The 24,330-nt window shown below is 43.7% G+C and overlaps 1 protein-coding gene across 3 annotated transcripts in view; it reads left to right on the top strand.

The window, feature by feature from the left end:
- The first annotated feature begins 565 nt into the window (after nt 1–565).
- The window catches only part of PRRC2C (proline rich coiled-coil 2C), a 127,107-nt gene continuing 103,342 nt past the window's right edge, over nt 566–24,330 (top strand). For all 3 annotated transcript variants that reach the window (XM_073593238.1, XM_073593239.1, XM_073593237.1), the window contains exon 1: nt 566–704. The gene's annotated coding sequence lies outside the window, so the exon portion shown is untranslated. The remainder of the gene's footprint in view (nt 705–24,330) is intronic.

The raw sequence follows: 24,330 nt of genomic DNA, 5'->3' as shown, positions 1-24,330 counted from the left end.
ACCCCATTATACCCAACACAGGGCTCACCGCACCCCATTATACCCAACACGGGGCTCACCGCACCCCATTATACCCAACACGGGGCTCACCGCACCTCACTATACCCAACACGGGGCTCACCGCACCTCACTATACCCAACACGGGGCTCACCGCACCTCACTATACCCAACACGGGGCTCACCGCACCCCATTATACCCAACACGGGGCTCACCGCACCTCACTATACCCAACACGGGGCTCACCGCACCTCACTATACCCAACACGGGGCTCACCGCACCTCACTATACCCAACACGGGGCTCACCGCACCTCACTATACCCAACACGGGGCTCACCGCACCCCATTATACCCAACACGGGGCTCACCGCACCCCATTATACCCAACACAGGGCTCACCGCACCCCATTATACCTAACACAGGGCTCACCGCACCTCACTATATCCCCCACACACACAGTAACACTCAGCACACACACACGCCCTCATTCATTCATTCAATGTCTGCAGGTCTCCCTCCCCTCTCCTCCTCACACACTCCTACGCCTCGGCTGCTATCCCGCCCCGCCTACTTCCTCCCATCTCCCTGACATCACTTCCGCCCTTGATCCCACTCTAGCAGCTCCCCGCTGTTAACCGCCATTCACGCTACTGCCGGGAGAAGCTGCCCCGTTCGGATCGTTGGCGGTGTCGGAAAGCCCAGGTGAGAAGTCCTCACATAGCGGTGACGGGAGGCCGCCATCCTGCGCCGGTAGCCCCGTGTGTCCTCCGGGAGGCAGGAGGTGACGCACAGGCCTCAGGTAGTGTGCCGGGCCGGCTGTACAGGAGGCGATCCTGGTGATGTGTATGGAGGGGGGGAGGTGATCGGAGCTCCTTTCCCCCCGATGTGTGGAGAGGAGCCGGCCATTGTGTACACCGAGTGCTGGCCGCACATCTGTCCCTACAGGACCAATGTGAGTGCTGGGGGAGGGGAGGGAGGACCATGGTAGTCATCAGTCTCCACTAGTCGGCGATCGGTGTCCTCCCCCCTCCATGGAGGCTCATTGTCATGGAGGATGGTGGCTGCATTGTGTCCTCACACCTGGGGAGGGATTATCATCTCACATTATTAGCACCACATCCTTCTAATCCACTTTTTTTTTATATATATCATTTTTACATCTTAGGGCTTCTAGATCACTATACGTGTTTTTTTTCAATTGCGTTTTCAATGCTTTGCGTTAAAAATTTACGTAATCCATAATGCGTTTTGCATGCTTTTCCTTTTCCTGATCACCAGGCAAAAATTGAGATGTGATTTAAAAAAAAAAAACCACAAAAAAATAAAAATTATGGTGTATGTATTTCCATTTGCGCTAAAGAAAGAAGGTGCGTGTTTTAATAAGGGCGCTAAAGACACGGCAAGCAGGATGCTTCAAAAAACGCCACGCAGAGATGTGAGCAGTTAGATTTCATTAGGGATCCATTCACACCAGCCATCATTATCACACTCTTCCTCCTTTCTATATCTATAAAATAATTTTTTCATTAACTTTATTGAAATGTAACAGACATATATTATAAAGTCAGTTGGCTGCTTCGTGTTGCACTGCAAAAAAAAGTTGTGTTCGTGGTACTTTTTCTTTTCCACGCACCGTGCCCCATGTACCACTGTAATGCAGGGGAGTTCAAGTAGTAGTGAAGGTGTTCGTACCTACAAGTAGAGCTGCATGATTCTGGATAAACGCAATTTATTATTTTTTGGGGCTTAGAATAAAGATCATGATTCTCGACGTAACAACTTTCACATTATACAAAAAAATTGGGTTAACTTTACTGTTTAGGGTTTTTTTTTTTTTTTATTCATTGCTTAATTTGCTTTTAAAGGTACGCCGCGCAAATAAATTTGAGACATAAAATATTGCAACGTCTGCCATTTTATTCTCTGGGGCAGGGGTCGGCAGCTGACGGGCGGCATCCATTCTGCCGCCGCTAAATGTCCGGCCTGTCAGTGCACAGGGTGTGTTCATTTGCACCCGGTCCGTGAACGCTTTAATCACCTCACGCCCACACTATAGCCAAAAGACGGCTACAGCGTGTGCCTTTATTATTCTTACCGTGGGCGCGCATCGGGGAAAATCTGTGATGGCCGTGTCCAACAGATCGTGGTCAATGGCCAATCACAGCGGCCATTTACCATGTGATTGCCTGCTCCAATGAGAGATGATCTTAAATGTAAACATATGAGATCATCTCTTATTGACGGCTCTCCTTCCTCACACAGAGACCTCGTGTGAGGAGGGACAGCGATATCGGAGCAGAGTGAGTGTTCTGTCCATCAGTGCCATTATTATTATCTTCATTTATTAGCAGGTGAAAAAAAAAAAAAAATTAAATTTAATATAAAGACACTTGCCTGTCCAGGGAGCGCGTGATGTCGGCACCCGAAGCCAACCAGTCCTTTGCTCCGGGTTGTGGTGTCGGCATCCTTACTAGGGGGAAACAGGAAGTGAAGCCTTGCGGTTTCACAGCCTTTTTGCTACTGCGCATGTGCGAGTCGTGCTGCGCGTTCTTAATGGTCCCTGCTGTCTTCTGGGACCTGTGTGACTCCCAGAAAGCGGCGGGGAATAGTAGGGGCCGTCATTGGGTAGTTCTTTCCCCGGAAGTGAGAGCAGATACCTGCATTTGACAAGTATCCGCTCCCCCCCGAAAGGTGCCAAATTTGGCACCGGAGGGGTGAAGGAATCCAATCCGCGAAAGTTCTATTTTTGGGTGGAACTCCGCTTTAGGTGGTTAAACTGACCTAATTTGCAGACCAAAGTTCACCCCTCTGATCTAAAGGAACCAAATGATACAATGTTTCTTTTTTATCTCAGCACTGACCAATGTTGTGATAAACGTTGCCAGCGTTCTGTCAAATAGTGCAGATTGTCGGATAATGCCTCCGTCGCTCAGCAAATCGCTGTGTTCTGTCGAATAGTGCAGATCATCTTGTGCCGGTGACCTCTCGCACGAGGCAGAATGTGACAATTAGATTCTCCCTCCACGCTTTGCTGATCGCCAGATAATGCCTCCAATGATCTGCGCATGCGCACTGTTGACAACACGCCAGCTGATCGGAGGATCAGCTGGAGTGACATTGCACCCTGCGCATGCACAGATAGTCAGAGGTAGTTTTATTTTGGCAGCAAATTTTGATTTAGTTTTAGTCTTAGTCTCAGGACTAAAATTGTATTTTACTTTTAGTCCCATTTTAGTCTTCTGTAATTGTGTTAGTCGTATTTAGTTGACTAAATCTCCAGTACATTTTAGTCGACTAAAATGTCCTACATAGTCTAAAATCTAATGGGTGTAATTAATTTGTAATGCATTAGTTAACATTTATCTACAATTTTCAAACTCATTATATACTGCTGGAGTGAAAAATCTAATATGTTATTATTTATGGCATTGAGGTATGAACATACACTGCAGACCAGTGTTAATATTGAATATTGACTAAAATGTTTTAATTTCATCGACTAACACTGGTCAGAGGCATTATCCGACGATCTGCGCCATTCAATAGAACACCGGCTGTCCTTTTTTTTTTTTTTTATTTAAAAATAATAATATTTTAAAAATTATTTTTTTTGACAGCTGAGTAGAGAACGGCTCTGTACTTGTTACATAGAATCGTGGAAATGCTGGACTAGGATTGTGAGGGGGAGGGGTTGAATCGAGATCTTAGTTTTTTTTTTTTTAACGATTAACCGTGCAGCTCTACCTACAGGTAAGCCTATGATGAGGCTTACCTTAAATTTCTCCTAAATGTTTACAGTTTAGGAGCCATTTACCTAAGCGGTGCCGGTGATGTCACCGGCACATGCGCACTGATCTCATTGGACGGCGTGCTATCCGTTAAAAGAGCCGTGCCACGGCCCTGACTCCCACGCGCATGTGCAGGGGGTGACCACATCATGGCTCGGCCAATGAGATGGACGCAGCTTGTGAACCCAGAAGGAAGACCTGGTGAAGATGGAAGCCCTGTCCACGGTGACAGCACGCCGCTGGAGGGCTTTGTGTTCAGGCTTTTTTTTTTTTTTAATTGCGATTTACTAACGCTTTAACCAGGTAAACTGGAGAACGGGCATTTTGCCATGTGGTGGGATTACACTGGAATAGCCACCCAATGGAGTCTGGCTGCATCTGGTGTCGATGGACCATTAAAGAATAAGTTTCTTTAGTAATATTTTACACCTATATTTAAGGTGTAACATGTTACTAAATCTGCTGCCACCCTTACCCGATCCCCGCACCCGCTGTTACACTTCAAATACAGCACAGCCGTGCGCACACATGGCCATATTGTTCATTCAGAGTTCTGTAAATGAACTACAAGTACCTTTATTGCAGCATTGCTCATAAGCGTCCTCATAGTTCATTGATCTTCCTGGACTTTAGTGCCTGCTCGTATTTTGGCGGTACAGGCAGACAGTCTGCAGGAGCCTGGCATTGCACCCACAATCTGCTGATCATGAGTGAAATGCCATGAGTGCAATGCTTTAGGGCCAGGTGACCTCACAGAAACGTAGTCCGGATGTCTTCTGGATGATTTTCTGCTTGCCCGTTTTTGATGTGTTTCGGTGCGTTTTCAATGTGTTCTAGTGCGTTTTTTCATCTTGTAATTGCTTTCTTTGGGGCTGTACACAGCAGTTGAGTCAATGAGGAATTTTTATGGAGGTTCTAGATGCTCATGCATACCTTTTGTAGTGGGATGGGGGCTCATAGAAGTCAATGGCAGCATGTCAAAATGCAGAAACGTGTTTCAATAAAAAAGCTTTTAAGAAAAAAATTCCAGGTACTGCATTTTTTACATGGGTCAAGACTGGACCAATGTAACTATGCGTTTGGGCTAATTCAGACAGTTGCTTGACCACTGTGTCTGCATATATCTCAGAGCTGTGCAGGCAGCCTATAGAAGGGGATGCAGACATGGCGACTGCACAGACGCAGTTGCATGTCAAAACTTGACATGGAGGCAGGAGGGGGTGCGCCCTATCTCATACCTATGGGATCCTGTAGGGACTGGAAACACTGTAGTAGACACTGCTAATCCAGTGATCTTTCCTAGCTTCTGAGTTCTGTGCGAAGTGGCTGCCCTACTCCATTCTGAACACAGTTCGGTCAGCATGTGTGCCATTCAGAGAATGCTTTTGCGTTTTCTCAATGAATGTAAAGCGTTCTCTGATTGGACAAGATGGAGAGTGCAACATCGCCCTCCTTTCCACCTTGTCCAGTCAGAGAGCACTTTGCATTCATTCTTCTGGAGTCCCCCGGCGGCTATCGCGGCTTCTCCCCAGCATCAGATAACTCCCTAGGAGAAGCGCTCTCCTGGGGAGTTACCTTGTGGGCGCGCCCCCCCGAGTTCAGCATTTGGCGTCCATAGACACTAATGCCGGACTCGGCTCCGCCCCCCGCGTCATTGGATTTGATTGACAGCAACTGGAGCCAATGGCTGCGCTGCTATCAATCTATCCAATCAAGACCCTGGACCCCGTGCATAGGGACAGTGCGTCTCTGCCGAGGGAAATACAGGGCTCAGGTAAGTAAAATGTGGGGGCAGGGGCTGTGGGGCTGGTCACTGCCGGAAGTATAGGATGCATTAAGGTGAAAAACCACGAGGGTTTACAACCCCTTTAACTGTGTGTTCCATCAGCTGTTGCACATACATTTCAGTTGATGCGCACGTTTATTCTGCTGACCCAAAATGTATTAATAATGTCAAGGATTAAATATTGTCTGAGTAAAGAATAATGTGTATTCTTAGATCTGTTGTGCTTAAGACTTTCCTTAAGTCCTTGTTCATGTTGAATGCAGCTTTGAAATACTACGTCTTCATCTGAAATTGCGCAATTTCAAAGCTGCATTTCAGTGCAACGTCGAAGACATCTGTGCGGTTTTATGCACAAATGTCTATACGAGTTGCACCCAAAATCGCCATAAGTACTGCAGGAACTACTTTTTCAAATCTATGCAGCACCACAAAGTCAGCGTCGCACTGATTTGAACAATGCCATTGCCAACAAATCGCATGACAAGTCACTCAAATGTGAACGAGGGCTAAACCAGGGACCTGAGATGTATCTGTGAGGAGCAAACGTTGTCCCCAAAGCTTGTTAATTTTTGTGTTTTTTTTATTCATGTTACAGGGTGGTGGAGAATTGAGTTTATTTATGTTTGTGCCTGCTTGGAGCCATGCCGAGTAATTAAAAAAAAAAAAAAAACAAATGAGTTTTATCTCTGGTTCACATTGATGTGATTTGACGTGTCAAATCGCATGCCAAATTAGCGGCTATTGCCCACACTTTGCGGTGCCGCACCGATTCCCAGAAGTAGTTTCTGTACTACTTTTGCCTATTTCAGGTGCCATTTCAGTAGATGTCTGTGCAGAAAACCGCACAGATGTCTCTGAAATTGTTGGAATGAAATTGTGCGAGTTCAGCTGAACTTGCACAATTTCAATCCTGCAGCAGTGTGAACCTGGGCTCAAAGTGATACTAAACACACACTGTTTAATATATATTGTCCCTTCGATTTTTGTATATAGATCATGGCAATGTAATTATTTTGATTAAAAAAAAACAAAAACAAAAAACCTAACTACCTTTTCCTTATCGTTGTACAGCTGTCACATGACCCAACTCTCTCGCAGCCTGTCTGCAGGGAAACAAAATTAGGAGGCGCTTCTAGTCTTCTGCTGCTGGTCACGTGTTCAAAATAAAAAACGCCTTTGGAGTACAAAGTAAAAAATAATCTATAAACTATTTTAATTTTGGCACACAACTATATATTTGAAATCAAATCTTTATTATTTTGTGGAAATTATTTGGTGTGGGCGGATTTCTGCCAGCCACAGGCTGTGTCACACTCCTCCAGCCTGTGACTGAGAATAAGAGGGGGGTGAAGCCACCATTAATCTACAAGAAATATCCCACCCTCATTGTGTTTAGCTGATTTAGTGGGCATGGAGGAGGGAAGGAAGGAGTGGGCTGTCATTTACCACTGAGTATACGCCCACATTTTACTCTATAGCAGTGATGGCGAACCTTGGCACCCTAGATGTTTTGGAACTACATTTCCCATGATGCTTATGCATGCTACAGTGTAGTTGAGCATCGTGGGAAATGTAGTTCCAAAACATCTGGGGTGCTAAGGTTCACTATCACTGCTCTATAGTCACATGGGCGGCTCAGATATGATTGGGAGGAAATGCTCAGCATAGAAACTCGCTGAAATCTGAGCATGTGCAGAGTTGCCACCACAGCTGGAAAATCCCTAGCTGAATTGGGGACCTGAACAGAAGGTGGAGATAAAGAGCAGCAGGATCAACCAGGTGTTTTGCAGAATACAGAAAACAAATCCCATAGTGAATGATTGAGTATGAAAGCGTGTCACTATTTGCTGATAGTTGTGTTTTGTTTTTTTTTTTGTTTTTTTTATAATGTGTGTTTAGTGACACTTTAATACTTGTAACTAGACAGGAATATTATCTGAACCATTTCCTCCTATCGGCAAGTAGGCCCGTGGCTCGATGTGGTTGTGGACTCAAGTGAGATCTCCCAAAGTGTCACTTCTCTTATTAAGTTTTCAATAATATGATTATCATGTTATGAGTTGTTCTCGGAGATATTCATGAGAATAGTACTTTAATTAAATTGGGGTAAGAGTGTGAGAACTGTGTGGTACTCTGATAGGAGTGCTGACAAAAAAAAGATTAAGGCAGCACTAAACTCTTCTAGTCTATGGTGTACACACATCTTCAATCAGTTTTATTTTTTCTGGGTGCTGAGCTTTCCTAAAGTGAGTCTGTAAGATGTAAAACGGTCTCTGCAAAAAGAATATATACTTGTCTCCCTCTGCCACCAAATGCTCCCCCGTTGAAGATGAATCTTCCGGTAAAGTCTGAGAATTGGACACTTCTGGGAATGTCAGTCTTCTGATTAACATTGTTAGGCCGGCCATAGACAGATTGATTTTCTTTCATTGCAGGAAAGAAATTGGCTTGGGTGTTTTTTTTGTTTTTTTTTTTTTCTTCTCCCCCCTCAACACACAGTGTTAACGGCAGACTCCCTCCTGCAAAGCTGTCCCTGCCGGGAGAACATACAGTGATGGATTCTAATTGCATGTAAAAGTCAGCCGGCTAATTGTACCTAAGTTGATCTCTCAGCTTGCTCATACATGGTTCGAATCTCAGCCTTATTCTACCGAACCGGCTGAGATCCGAACTGTCTATGGTCAGCTTTAAAGGTGTTGTAGAGGCAGAAGGTTTTTTTTTTTTTTTTTTTATCAATGCATTCTATGCATATTAATAAAAATCCTTTTGTGTGTAGCAGCGTCCCCAGCACCCCCCTAATACTTACCTGAGCCCCTTCTCTGTCCGGCGATGTCAACAAATTCCCCCCGTCGTCCCCCCCCCCCCCCCCCCCCCCGTCGTCCGGAACGCTCACTCTGCCTGAGACACAGCAGCGGTGTCATTGGCTCCTGCGGCTGTCAAAGGCATTTAGCGAGAGGAGGCGGGGCCAAATGGCAGCTCCCTGTCTGGATGGACACACGGAGCTGCAGCTCTGCTCAGGTGCCCCCATAGCAAGTTGCTTGCTGTGGGAGAACTTGACAGGAGGGAGGGGCCAGGAGCAGCGGAAAGGGACCCGAGAAGAGGAGGATCTGGGCTGCCTTGTGCAAAACCAACTCCATAGAGCAGGTAAGGGTTTTTTTTTTTTCCCCCCAGATTTTACAATCAATTTAAAGCCGTTCTAACAAGTGTTCACAGTGGGAAGGAGCTGCAATAAGGTTCAGATGCTTTAGGGCCCTTTCACACTGGGGCGTTAAAGCGCTGCTATTGTAAGCGGCACTTTACCGTCGGTATGTGGCCGCTAGCGGGGCGGTTTTACCCCCCGCTAGTGGCCGAGAAATGGTTAAAAACCACCGCAAAGCGCCTCTGCAGAGGCGCTTTGCAGGCGGTATAGCCGCGCTCTCCCATTGATTTCAATGGGCAGGAGTGGTATACACTCCACTCCTTCACCGCTCAGAAGATGCTGCTAGCAGGACTTTTTTTCCCGTCCTGCTAGCGCATCGCTCCAGTGTGAAAGCCCTCAGGGCTTTCACACTGGAAACAAAGCAGCGGCACTTTCGGGTCGGTTTGCAGGCACTATTAGCGCAATAGTGCCTGCAAACCGCCCCAGTGTGGAAGGGCCCTTACATATGGAGGACTGGCAGTGTGCAGATGCTCATCAGGTTTACTCTAATCTCATGCAATTCAGATGTTTATCTCTAGTATCCATCTCTGTAGGTATTGGTGAAAATTTAACCATCAGAGCAGCAGATGGGAGGAAGTTGCATTGTCTTTGTCCTAGCATGGCCTCCCTGGGAGTTCAGAGACGAGCTAAACAAAAGGTTTCAGCTCATTATCTTCACAATGAGACCAGGAATTGAGCTCATCAAAGCTGCCCCCTGCTTTTGTGGTGTGAACCATTAGGTATCTAGGTCCCGATCTATGCATCATTTAACACATTAAAGAGCAATGTCATTTAGCATTTTGATTAGTATGCATGAAATTTTAATTCCAAGTTATATTTGTGTATATATATATATATATATATATATATATATATATATATATATATATATATATATATATATATATATATATATATATATATAATCTCTGCAGTGTAGATGTAGTGTTTTTCTAAAGACAATAAAAAAATTAAACATGTTATACTCACACACCTGCTCTGTGAAATGGTAATAAATATAGCAGCCCTGAATCTGTTCTGGGGTCCCCCACCGGCAACCTTGGTGGCTCCTCCTCTTCCGTGTCTCCCCCCATAGCAAGCCACCTGCTTTGGGGGCAAAAATGTGGACTCCCTCTTGAGCTGGACTGCGTGTGTCCATAAACGCAGGCCGGCCAGCTTGGCCTTGCCCCCAGCTTTCTTCTCAATGGATTTGACTAGGAATATGTTAAGGTTAAAAAAAAAAACATTTTAGCTTTAGAATCACTTCAAAGGATACGTTCATGTTTTTTTGTAAAAAAAAAAAAACATGCACATCCTTTTTTGCAGGTAAAAAAATTATTTTTTGCGCTATAAACAAAAAAGAGTGACAATTTTGAAAAACAATATTTTTTACTTTTTGATATAATAAATATCTCCCAAAAATATATATAAAAAAACTATGTTTTTCCTCAGTTTAGGCCGATATGTATTCTTTAAATATTTTTGGTAAAAAAAAATCTCAATAAGCATATATTGATTGGTTTGCGCAAAAGTTATAGCGTCTACAAAATAGGAGATAGTTTTATTGCATTTTTATTATTATTTATTTTTACTAGTAATGGGGGCGATCTGCAATTTTTATCGGGACTGCGACATTATGGAGGACACGTCGGACAATTTTGACAGATTTTTGTGACCATTGGCATTTATACAGCGATCAGTGCTATAAAAATGCATTGATTACTGTGTAAATGTCACTGGCAGGAAAGGGGTTAACACTAGGGGGCGATCAAGGGGTTAACTGTGTTTGCTAGTGTGTGTTCTAACTGAAGGGGGAGGGGACTGTGTAGGGGAGATGACAGATCGCTGTTCGTACTCTATATGAACAGACGATCTGTCTCCTCCCTTCAGAAAACCGGAAACTACACACAGATCCCGGTTCTCGGTGTTCCCCGAGCGATCGCGGGAGCCCAGCGGCGATCGCGACTGCCGGCCAATCGCATCGGCTCCGTGGACCAGCTGGGGGCGCTCCCCTAGTGGCTGAAATTGGACGCTTCGTAACATGACGGCGATTCGCTCAGCCGAGTACAACTGCGGCGGCTGGTTGGCAAGCGGTTAAAGTGAGAGTTGCCTTGAAATCAAGCTGTGACTCTGCAGGGAAGCATACAAGTTTTATAAACTGCCGTAACTCAAGCCACTGCGGTGCAGCACCTGGTGTGCAGTGATAATGTGCTAAGCTCGGCCAATCGCACAATTTATTTTTATCCTTGTCGCGCAGACATCCCACAAAGTTTAGTTGTCAGCCACGCGGTGTGAGGCAGTGGATTGCCACATCAGCGCAGCATTTCTTAGCAAAAGGCACATATGCTACTTTGGTGCAGTTGCAATGCGATTTTCACTTCTTAAACTTCAATGGAAATGCACCAAATATGTGTAAAATGCATGTGCGTGTTTTAGGGTGTAACATGCTACAGGCTCCTCCTGTGCCTCTCATGGATTTGTTCCCTGCATCTCCAGCAGTTCAGCCCATCATCAACCCCCCCCTCGGTCCCACTGTACCAGATTGCCACCACCACCCGCTAGAGCTGCACAAAGTGTTTCACAATTCTTTCTATGCAAAGAATTCTCTCTGCTCTTCTGAAGCCACAGTCATCAAAAGAAAGGAAGAGAAAAAACCAGGCAGTCTGCCAAGAAACAAAACATTCTTTATCAGTTGAACTTAGGTATAAACATTGTAATAATTTGTCAATGGAATAGACTTCCTGTGTAAGTGAGAAAAGTTTAACCACTTAAACACTAAACCTTTTTCTGACATTTGTTGGTTTCAAGTTAAAATCATTTTTTTTTTTTTTTTTTGCTAGAAAATTACTTAGAACCCCCAAACATATATATATTTTTAGTAGACACCCTAGAGAATAAAATGGTGGTTATTGCAATATTTTATGTCACACTGTATTTGCGCAGCGGTCTTTCAAATGCAATTTTTTTGGGGAAAAATGACTTTAATGAATTTAAAAAAAAACTTAACCAGTAAAGTTAGCCCATTTTTTACATTTTTTTAAATTTTTTTGTAAAATGTGAAAGATTTTATGTCGTGAGAATTGTGAGAGAATCGTGATCTTTTTATTCTAAGCAAAAAAAATCGTGATTCTCATTTTGGCCAGAATCGTGCAGCTCTACCACCCGCTGACAGACGCTGAAACGCCGCTTCACCGGTCCGGGGATTTGAAATCCCTGTGGCTGTCTCTCCTCTTTTTGCAGTGTTGACAGTACAGACCACAGGGATTCTAATTGATCAGCACCGTCACATGGACGGCGCTGACCAATCGGAAGCTGTCTAGAAACCTCCTGTGTCCCACTTCTCTAGCCCAAGTGACCTAGGATTCTCAGGGTGGGATAATCCATTTTACTAGAGCCTGCTAGTTGCTCTCCGTGCTTGAAACTAGTTTGTTTTCATGCAAGCTTACTATGTTATGGATTGTTTTATTGTTGGCCAGGGTGCTTTTGAATCCTGTATGAAAACCATGAATTGTACAGGTTTGAACTTCTGTACATATATATTGAAGACTGAGATAGATGCAGAACTGCAGTTACTATAGCAATGCTACTATAGTAACTATACAGCAATAATGAGAGGTGCCCCAAGGAGACCGACACTGAGGGGACACAGAACTGCTAATAACAAGATAATAAAAGGCACAGAGGTGAGGAAAGAACAAAGGTGTACAATGTAAGGAGGGCATAAGAGGAGGGCATGGACTTCTTACTGGCTGCTCCTAGTAGATATCATTGTCAACCAGAGACATTATTTAGCATTGACCAAAATGAGAATCGCAAATTGTATTTATTTTATTTTTTTGCTTAGAATAAAAAGATCACGATTCTTGTGGCGTAAAAATCTTTCACATTATGCAAAAAAAATTGGGCTAACTTTACTGGTTAGTGGTTTTTTTTTTTTTTTTTTTTTTTTATTCATTAAAGTGATTTTTGCCCCCAAAAATTGTATTTGAACGACTGCTGTGCAAATACAGTGTGACATAAAGAATTGCAACAACCACCATTTTAGTCTTTATCTATCTATCTATCTATCATGTTTGGGGGTTCTAAGTAATTTTTTAGCCCAAAAAATATTTTAACTTGAAACCAACAAATGTCAGAAAAAAGGTTTAAGTGGTTAACCACTTCAATACCAGGCACTTAGACACCTTCCCGCCCAGACCAATTTTCAGCTTTCAGCGCTGTCGCAATTTGAATGACAATTGCGCGGTCATGCAACACTGTACCCAAACAAATTTTTTATCATTTTGTTCCCACAAATAGAGCTTTCTTTTGGTGGTATTTGATCACCTCTGCGGTTTTTATTTTTTGCGCAACAAATAAAAAAAGACCGAAAATTAAAAAAAAAAACACGTTTTTCTTTGTTTCTGTTAAAACTTTTTGTAAATAAATATGTTTTCTTCTTCAATGACGGGCACTGATATGGCTGCACTGACGGGCACTGATATGGCTGCACTGACGGGCACTGATATGGCGGCACTGACGGGCACTGATATGGCGGCACTGACGGGCACTGATATGGCGGCACTGACGGGCACTGATATGGCGGCACTGACGGGCACTGATATGGCGGCACTGACGGGCACTGATATGGCGGCACTGACGGGCACTGATATGGCGGCACTGACGGGCACTGATATGGCGGCACTGACGGGCACAGATGAGGTAGCACCGATGAGGTGGCACTGATAGGTGGCACTGGTATGCGGCACTGATAGGTGGCACTGGTATGCGGCACTGATGGGCACTCGTAGGTGGCATTGTTGGTTACTTATGGGTGGCACTGATAGTTGGCACAGATGGCCACGGATGGGCACTGATAGATGGGCACTGATGGGCACTGACAGGTGGCATGAATGGACACTGATGGGTGGCACTGATGGCATTGCTTATTTGCAGTGATGCCCCTAAGGGTGGCATTGCTGGGCATCACTGCAACATAATTGTGCCAATCAGTGCCCATTTGTGGGCACTGATTGGCACAGATTTGGCACACTGGGCACATGTGGATGGCCATGGGGTACATACCTGGCCATCCACATGTTGCCCCTTCCCTGGTGGTCCAGTGTGGTGATCTGCGGGGGGGCTGCGCTGATAAACAATCAGCGCAGACCCCCCCCCTGCCAGGAGAGCCGCCGATCGGCTCTCCTCTATTTGCGTCTGTCAGACGCGAGTGAGGAAGAGCCGATCAACGGCTCTTCCTATTGACAGCGTGATCAGCCGTGATTGGACACGGCTGATCACGTGGTAAAGAGCCTCCGCCGGAGGCTTTTTACCAAGATCAGTGTAGCGGTGTGTCAGACTGACACACCGCTCCACCGATCGCCGCGATGCGCGCCCCCGGGGGCGCGCTGCGGCATGTTATCCTGCTGGACGTCATATGACGTCCAGTCAGGATAACAGAACCACTTCCCGGACGTCAATCCGCTATAGGGCGGGCGGGAAGTGGTTAAACTTCCCTCATTTTCACACCAAAATGTATTCCTTTGATCTAAAGGACAACTTGTTACAATGTTTATACTTAAGTTTCACTGTTAAAGAATGTTGTGATTCTTGGCAGATTTTTTTTTCCTTTCTTTTGACAGCTGTCTGCTTTAGCCGAGCAGAAAGAATTCTCTACATAGAATCGGTAAATGCTTTTTTCAAGATCAGGATAATGATTCTTAATGATTTTGAGATATATATATATATATATATATATATATATATATATATAGATATATATATATAGATATATATATATCTATATATATATATCTATATATATAGATATATATATGAGAGAGAATAAATATTTAGTGTAATCTTGTCTACTGATTTCACACGATAAACCAGCTCAGATTTGCCTGTCCATTTTTCAAGCGCATCCGAGCGGGCCACCCATTGACTCCGGATGTCAGCGGAGATGTGTCCACTGCCATTTGATCTGCTCAAAACAGACGTATGTCGATATGTTCGCCATTCGTCGATCGGATGGGATCTGATGAAAACGGACATGCTGTTTTTAGTCCGCTCTCCCCATAGAGATCAGCAGGGCCCTGACAGGTCTCTCCCCGCTCAGTGAGCAGAGACGGACGTGTCATTCAGCAGAGATCAACCCGCTGAGCGGATCCGCCATAAGTAGGTGAACAGCATCTGCAGAGCCTTGTCTCCTGGGTCTAATATTCAGCAGTAAAACAAAATGAGCTTGCCTAAACCATTGATTACACAGGAATTAAACATCAGACTTCTGGGGGAGCAGTGCCTGGTCAGGTATCTGTCTATCTCTCACTCACACCGGCCACTTTATTAGGTACACCTTGCTTGGACCCCTTTTGCCTTCAGAACTGCCTTAATTGTTCATGGCATAGATTCAACATGGTGTTGGAAACATTCCTCAGATTTTGCTCCATATTGACATGATGGCATCATGCAGTTGTTGCAGATTCTCCCACTCCACCACATCCCAAAGGTGCTCTATTGGATTGAGATCTGGTAACTGTGGAGGCCATTGGAGTACAGTGATCTCATTGTCATGTTCAAGAAACCAGTGGTGAGATGATTTGAGCTTTGTGACATGGTGCATTATCCTGCTGGAAGGAGCCATCAGAAGATGGTACAATGTAGTCATAAAGGGATGGACATGGTCAGCAACAATTCTCAGGTGGGCCATGGCGTTTAAATAATGGTCAATTGGTACTAAAGAGCCCAAAGTGTGCCCATAAAAATATCCCCCACACCATTACATCACCAGCCTGAACCGTTGATACAGGGCAGGATGGATCCATGCTTTCATGTTTACGCCAAATTCTGGCAACACTCAGTGTGGTCTTCTGCTGCTGTAGCCCATCTGCTTCAAGATTTCGAAGTGTTGTGCGTTCAGAAATTGGTGTTCTGCATACCTTGGTTGTAACAAGTGGGTGTTTAGTTTGAAATGAAAGGCAACAGTAACTCAGTCCACCCATTCTCCTCTGACATCAACAAGGCATTTTCTTCCACACAACTTCTGCTCACTGGATATTTTCTCTTTTTCGCACTATTCTCTCTAAACCCCAGAGATGGTTGTGTAATAATCCCAGTAGATCAGCAGTTTTTTTTTTTTTTAAATACTCAGACCCGCCTATCTGACACCAGCAACCATGCCACGTTCAAAGCTCCTTAAATCGCGCTTCTTCCCCATTCTGATGTTCAGTTTGAACTGCAGCAAGTTGTCTTCACCATGTCTAGATGACTAAATGGATTGAGTTGTTGCCATGTGATTGGCTGATTATTTGTATTACCAAGCAGTTGAACAGATATAACAAAGGATGTGTTTTTTGTTTTGTTTTTCTCATTCATTTCTTCACAAAGGTGTCATCCATTCGGTCATGTTTTTGCTTGCTAAGAAATATCAGATTCAGTTTTTACATCTGTTTGCACCTCAGTTCAGTTTACATCAGTCTAGGTCGATTTTTGTATCTTTTTTTTTTTTTTTTCCCAGAAACTGTAGCTGAAATCACACCAAAAGTAGTGCATGCCCTACTTTTAGAAACGCTTTGTAACAGGACCGCCTGGTACTGCTGTACCAAGTGATCCAGTGCAGGTAAACGCGCTGTAATTGTGACCTGTTTGGGGGGGGGGGGGTAGGATTAGATTAACGCTCGTAGCAGATCGCACACCTTATACATTTTGAATGCGGTGCGGAAAGCTTGCACAAAACGTGGGTTTTTCCTGCACCACTATTTTGGTGTAAACAGGCCCTAAAGAATGGACACAAACAGAACAAATGTAAACGCATCTGATCTATCTACATGGAAAAGGATGTCGCCTTCCTGAACAGACATGAATGTAGGCAGATGTGAAAACAAAAGATGATGTGGATCTTTGCCCTTCAGGGAAAGGGTTAAATAGTTATGTGGCAGAGGGGCTGCACACCCCGATGGTTTAATATTCATTGGCTGATTGTGGAGATCTGTGTTCTTCTACTGTACATATGTGTTGCCAGTGCATTTGGTTTGAATCTGTTACCAATTGTAGGTACTTTTTAAATGAACTGCATGTTCTAAATTCCTTCTGTTGGAGTTTTTCCAATTTATTTAGTGTCATCATATTGTGCTTTAAAGGAGTAGAATGGCCAAAGCTATTTTGGCTGTACTTCCCCCTAAGGATCACAGGAGTGCTCTTCATTCTACACTCGTGTAACCTGTTTTCAGCCCACAGTGGGTCAAATCCTGCTGTGGGCTGACGTCACTCGGCCGGTCCAGGCTCTGGAAAGATCCTGTCTTTAAAGTTGAGATCCACCCAGAAGCTGAACCTGCCAATCCTGGCCCTTGCACAGCCCGGCGCTCCGAGAGCAGAGAGATGATGGCTGATCGTCACCAGCTCTCTGCAGACTGAATAGCGAGAACTGAGCAATCAGCGGTCTTTGATCACTCAGTCCTCAGGTAGAGCAAGCAGGGGACAGCTGCCGCTTGGATCGGTGTTGCAACCATCTACATGAGTATATTTTTTTTTTTTTTTTTTTTCTATTGCCGAACTTCTCTTTTAAGCTGGCCATATGTGGATCGAAATTTGGCTGGTTCAGCAGGGACTAGCTGATTTTTATTTATTTTTTATATTCAGACGGTGGGGGAAGTCTCATTGCTGTCAGGATACAATAACACAGCGGGAAGGATTGTGGATGCCCCCCCCCCCCCCCCCCCCCCCAATTCAGTCTGCTGGTTGAACAAAAAAATTGTTATCTTATGGGACTGCCTTAGAGAAACCCTTGACCAATCACATTATTCCTCAATGGGAGTTTGAAGGTCCGTATCACACATGCTAGGGCCAATTGTCTTGTCTGTTTTTGGAGTGTTCACAGAAATCGGATTAGGACAAATTTTCAAAAATCTGTGTTTTTCTTCATCAGGAAAAGTGTCCTCCATCAGAGTTACTAAAACTGGCATAGGAAGTGCTGGTAACACTGATAACCACCTGCTGTATTAGCTACTTGTTCTGTCACCGTCAGCATGGAGCTGATGTCAAAGCTGAACCCCCAGCCTTAAAGGATAGGTTCACCTTTTGGAACATGTTACATGTTTAAGGTTGAATATGTAACATGTTCCAGATCCTGCAGCCGCCGCCATTCCTGGTAAGGGAACCCGGCAGTGAAGCCTTTCTGCTTCACAGTTGGTTACCTACTGCGCATGAGCTAAGCGCGCTGTGCTTTATAATTGGTGCAGCAGAGGAAGGAGGAAGGGGGGCTGAACTTTTGAGAGATGGCGCCGTCTCCCGGAAGTGCACCTGTCAAAAACAGGTCCCTGTACCCCCCCCCCCCCCCCCCCCGAAAGGGGGGGAGGAGACAAGTAAGCTTTTTCCTTTTCAGAGGCTTGCTTATGGGTACCCATGGTATTGGATGAACAAAGCGCATATTTCTATAGTGTTTACTCACCTTTCTAAAGTGTAATTTCTGCCTGCTGTCTAGTTGCTCTGTTATCAGCATGAGTCACTTCTGACACTTCTAACAACTTTTCCTGACACCAAGAGCTAAAAAGGTGACAGGGGAGGGACCTCCAACTGATTGAGTGTCTCAGCTCTGTTCCTATGTGCTGTGTGAAGGGGGCGTGACCTTTTCCCTCCAGTCAGTTCTCAAAGCTCTTGTACAGTGTGTAACTGCAGCTCCCCGTCCCCTGCTTTGTAAATCTAAGAAAAATCCTATTGTTCTTTAAATTTTACAAGGCTGTAGAGGACAAATGGCTACAAATAAAAAGGTACAACTTGTGTATGAGGATTTGTTTCATTGTTTCATCTCTGTTTCACTGGATATATATATATGTATACAATTGCGTTTGTGCCACACTATAGCAAAGAAGACTACGTTGCTGCACTATAGCTCTGGGAGGGCGACCATGGACATCCTTCCAGATCCCTGCACGCCTCCTGCGGCGCACATAGAGCACGCTCTGTGACTGCTGTGTCTTTCGGACACAGCTGATCACAGATCGGTGTAAAGGGCCAATCCCAGGGGCCCTTTGCCATGTGATCAGCTGTGGCCAATCACAGCTGATCACATGCAAACAGATTGCCAGTTATCAGCGGTCATTTCCTCACGCCCTGTGTCTGTGTGAAGAAGGCAGTGGCTATAACCGGAAAGCCTGTTAGCACACTGTTTAATCAGGGCACTGATCATCATTGGCCTGATTATTATTGGTGCCCATCAGTAAAGAAGAAAAATGCATTATTTGTTTCCAAAAAATCTCTATATGGGTACAGTGTTGTATGACCGCAATTGTCATTAAGTGTGACCGCTGAAAGCTTGACATTTTGGCCTGGGCAGTAAGGGGATGAAAGTGCTTGGTATTGAAGTGGTTAAAGGAAACCTGTAGTAAGGAATGGTGAAACCTAAAATTCTAGCTGCCTGTCTCTACCAGACTTTTTCAGAGCTGTGTGCTTGTTCACCGTGATCGTAACACCTGATCTACATACTGTTTGTTTCGAGTCAGTAACTCAAAACACTTGTTTCAGTTTTGAAGCCAAGCAATTCAAAACTATTGATTCAGCATTGAAGGCAGGCAGTTATCCTTTTGAGCTTCTATACTTCATCAGTGAAAACTGAAAATCGAAACTTTGACAACCTTTTTTGTTTGTTTTTCTGTTCAGACATTGCTACAGGTTTTTTATTTTTTTTTTTCTCTTTCTTTCTTTTCTTTTGACTATGTGGCAGTCAGCTACTCTTGGTTGCTCATTTTCTTGCCTTTTTTTTTTTATACCTCCGACAAAGCTTTATTTGAAGAGTGAAACATGTTAAAGCGGAGTGCCACACAAAAGTGGAACTTCTGCTTATATGCCTTCCCCCCTCCGGTGTCACATTTTGGCACCTTTCAGGGGGGAATGGGGAACTGTTTTTGACAGGTCCCCTTTCGGGAGAAGTTCGGCCCCCTCCTCATTCTTCTGCCGCCGGGCCAATCAGAAAGTGTTTCGCTCATGAGCAGTAGGGGACCGGGCGTGAAGCCAAAAGGTTTCACTGCCGGGTTCCCATACCTGGAATAGCTGCGGCTGCACCCAACCGTTGATCCGAAGATCGTCTGGGGTGCCGACATTGCGTGCTGCCTGGACAGGTAAGTGTCCATATAGTAAAGGTCAAAAGCTACAACATTTGTAGCTGTTGACTTTTTATTTTATTTTTATTTTCCTAAGGTGGAACTCAGCTTTAAGATTGGGTTATATAATTTTGGGAGCACCTTCTAACTTTATTTTCATTTAGGTCACATGGTTTAATTTTTGTCCTGACACATTCTATCCCCCCTCCATTGATTTATTTATTTTTATGGGGTGAGAGATTCCTTGTGTCAATGCAGTCTTGATTAAGAGCTTTTTTGGGGATATGGTGATATATGGGGCGCTTTCATCAGTGGTTGTGTCCACTTAATGAATGTACCTGTATTGCATTTCTGAGAGAGAAATAATTTTATAGGGCAGAATACACCCCATATCTTCAGTAAGACAGTATTTACTAGTATACTTTCTTTTTTCTGTTCATCTCATTTTTATATGTGGCTAATAGATGGGAGGAGAGACAGATCTACCCCCATCTCTTGATAACAGGTGGTGTTGGTGAGTAGACCTTGAATTTTTACATATCCAATACACAGCCTGAAGCCTTTATATTGAATGTAGAAGGAAATTATAACCCTCATATTTGTATATATCAAGAGAAGTTTCACCATTTTAAACTTGATAGATCTAAATATTACCACATAGAGATAGAACGTTGATTCATATATAATGGCATTGACCTCATCCTATAGGTATACCTGTTGTGGTCATTTACGATTTACAACAAAGGTTACGTTTTTTTAGTGCGTAGGAAAGCGCGTGCTTGTCTAGTTTTTAGTTTTTTGCCACTGTTGAGTGTTATCACAGGCTTTTGTATAGAAGTGCACCAATGCACTCTACTCCTTCTTGTTGGTAACCTGGTGATCCTGGAACACATCTGCTTGTTGTAGTGTAGCACCCACTTTTTCTTTTCCTTTTAAGATTTTCTACAGCTTGGTTCCAGACCAACTTTGGGCATTTAACAGCCTGTGTTGGTCTGTTCAGTTGTAGCAGGTTTTGCATTTCTATACAAATTTATGGGATTGCAAAACCTGCTTAATACTTACGGACCAGTTAGCGTCGTTATACATCTGTACTTTGACGTGGAATAAGGTTGTTATGGCAGCAGATAGCTGCCATAACCCCGGTATCCTCTTAAACGCATGAGCTCCGCTTTCAGATAAGTGGTCTCTGTGGATTCGCTGCAAGTTCCATAGCGGGAAAGGTGCCCCTCCCCTCCCGCCACGCTCCCGTCGTCTCCGCTGCTTACTGGAGCCATTTGTAGCGGCGGATACTAGAGCTGCACGATTCTGGCCAAAATTAGAATCACAATTTTTTTGCTTGGAATAAAAATATTACGATTCTTGCGACATAAAATCTTTCACATTAAAAAAAAAAAAAAATTCGGCCAACGTTTTTACTGTTTTACTTTAATTAAAAAAAAAAAAAAAATTTCCAAAAAAAATTGCATTTGAAAGACCACTGCGCAAATACAGTATGACATAAAATATTGCAACAACCACCATTTTGGGGGTTCTAAGTAATTTTCTAGCAAAAAGGTTTAGTTTTTAAGTGGTTAAACTTTCCTCACTTACACACCAAGTCTATTCCATTGACAAACTGTTACAATGTTTAGACTTAGTTCAACTGATAAAGAATGTTGTGCTTCTTGGCAGACTGTTCAGATTTTTTTTTTCCTTTCTTTTGATGGCTGTGGCTTCAGAAGAGCAGAGAGAATTCTTTGCATAGCAAGAATCGTGAAACACTTTTATCAAGATCGCAACGGGAAAGAATCGTGATAACAATTCTTGACGATTAATTGTGCAGCTCTAGCGGAGACTATCCGAGCCTTTCCCCTTGCAGGCCTGGAGCAGAGTGAGGCAAGATGGCCCCCACTCGGCTCCATAGCATTAGATGATGGAAGTGCAACCTCAAATGTCACTTTCGCTCAATGGTCTTATTGGATTTAAGTGTGAATGTGAAATCTGAGCTCTTTTTGACCCCAGATCTCACATTAAAGAGGTCCTGTCATGCTTTATTCTATTACAAGGGATGTTTGCATTCCTTGTAATTAGGGCTGGGGAAAAAATCGATTTAAATCTTGAATCGAGTTGAGAAGTCAAATCGATTCAAAATTTCAGCAAATCAATTTTTTTTTTTTTCACCGCGCCGGTCCTGAGGAGCTGCGTGCCGGAGTTTTTAGGTGAGGCCGCGGCTTCGGCCTAGTCCGTGAGGCCAGATGCTGCGGACTAGGCCAAAGCCGCGGCTGCGCCTAAAAGCTCCTGCCTGCAGCTCCCCAGGACCGGCGCTGACATCGCCGTTTTTAGGCGAGGCCAGACGCCACAGACTAGGCCGAAGCCGCGGCCTCACCTAAAAACTTCTGCCCGCAGCTCCTCAAAAAAAAACTCGATTCGAATCCTAAATCGAGTTTGTTTTTTTGTTTTTTTTTTTTTTAGAAAATCGCCCAGCTCTACTTGTAATACGAATAAAAGTGACCCAAATTTTTTATTTTATTTTTTTTAAAAAGGACAGTGTAAAAATAAAAAGTAAAATAAATAAGAAAAAATATTAATTTAAAGTGCCCTGTCCTGCTGAGCTCACGCGCAGAAGTGAACACATACATGAGTTGTGCCCGCATATGGAACCGGTGTCCAAACCACACGTGAGGTATCGCCATGATCGTTGGAGTGAGAGCAATAATTCTAGCACTAGGCTCAGGCTCCCTTTGTAACTCAAAACTGGTTACCTGTAGAAATTTTTAAACGTCGCCAATGGAGATTTTTAAGTGCCACAGTTTGTCGCCGTTACACGAGCGTGCGCAATTTTGAAGCACGACATGTTGGGTTGGCGTAACATTATCTTTCACATTATAGAAAAAAGGGCTAACTTTACTGTTCTCCTATTCTTTAATTCAAAAAAGTGTATTTTTTTTTCCAAAGAAAATATGGTGTGACCAAATATTGCAACAACCACCATTTTATTCTCTAGGGTGTCTGAAAAAAATATATATGTTTGGGGGTTCCAAGTAATTTCCTAGCAAAAATAAATGATTTTAACTTAAATGACAAGTTTGAAAAATAGGCCTGGTCCTACAGTGGTTAAAGTGGGTCAGAAGGAGCCTAATTGCAGGTTAGATGCACTTGTCAGTGAATTCTAAATGATCTCAGATTTGATGTCAAACTGATGCCATGGACACAAGCTCTTAAGGTGATTGTCGATGCAGTGAGTAAGTTATACAACACAGGCTTCACTTCAGGAAGTACTCCTCCTGTCCCTGTGAAGTAATGTGTTCTTATAGCTGCCGGGGATCAGAGAATTATGGTTTGGGTAAATAGAGAGACGTTTCTGTATTTAGAATAGCTGAAGTGTTTACTTGATCAGCTACATAACTTGGTTTGTTTTTACGTGTTGCCCTATAATCATGAACCGTATGTGAATTTATCCAGTATTGACATAAGTATACATACAAGGCTTTTAAGCTACAGCAATTAGCGTGTAATGTGTATATACAATTATGTAAAACCAGTTGTAGGATGTGCTTTTTAGCCCTCGTTCACACTGAACACTGCTTTGAAATTGTGCAAGTTCATCTGAACTCGTATTATTTCAAAGCTGCATTTCAGTCCGACTTCTGGAGCGACTTGAAAGGCCTCTATACGGGTTCATGCACAGATGTCTATTGAAGTCGCCAAAAGTAGTGCAGGAACTACTTTTGGAAATTGGTGCAGTGCCGCAAAGTTGCTGTCGCACCAATAGAGACGCTCCTATTGCCGGCAGTAGGCTCCGGACATGCGATTTTTGACCTGTCAAATCGTGCCAATGTGAACAGGAGCTTATAGCTATAACACGCACTGGGATTGATTTATTAAACTAGTGCAACATTTGGTGTAGCTGTGCATATGGTAGCCAATCAGCTTCTAACTTCAGCTTGTTCAATTAAGCTTTGACAATAAGCCTAGGTTCACATTGATGCGATTTGACATGTCAAATCGCATGCCAAATCGGTGGCTATTGCCAGCAATGGCACCGTCAAACGGTGTGACGCTGACTTTACGATGCCGTACGATTCCCAAAAGTCATTTCTGTACTGCTTTTGGCGACTTCGGGTGCGATTTTCAATAGACATCTGTGCAGGAACCCACACAGATGTCTTTTGAAATCTCCCCCGAAGTCAGACTGACATGAGTATGAAAGCCTGCAAATTCAGCTGAACTCGCACTATTTCAATCCCGCAGCAGTGTTAACCTGGGCTAAAACCTGGAAGCTGATTAGCTACCATGCATAGCTGCACCAGTTTTTGTACTCTCCAGTTCTAGTACATCAATCCCACTGTATGGTATGTGTGTGTGTGTGTATATGTATGTGTATATATATATATATATATATATATATATATATATATATATATATATATATATATATATATATATATATATATATATAATTTTTTTTTTTTTTTTTATTATTGTATAATGTGTGTGTTTTCCTGGTATTGGTTGTGGTAGTTTA

Source organism: Aquarana catesbeiana, linkage group LG07 (assembly GCF_042186555.1).
Source record: "Aquarana catesbeiana isolate 2022-GZ linkage group LG07, ASM4218655v1, whole genome shotgun sequence".
In the NCBI taxonomy this organism is placed as follows: Eukaryota; Metazoa; Chordata; class Amphibia; order Anura; family Ranidae; genus Aquarana; species Aquarana catesbeiana.
Note: the sequence above shows the minus strand (reverse complement) of the source record. Positions and strands in the feature narration are given on the sequence as shown.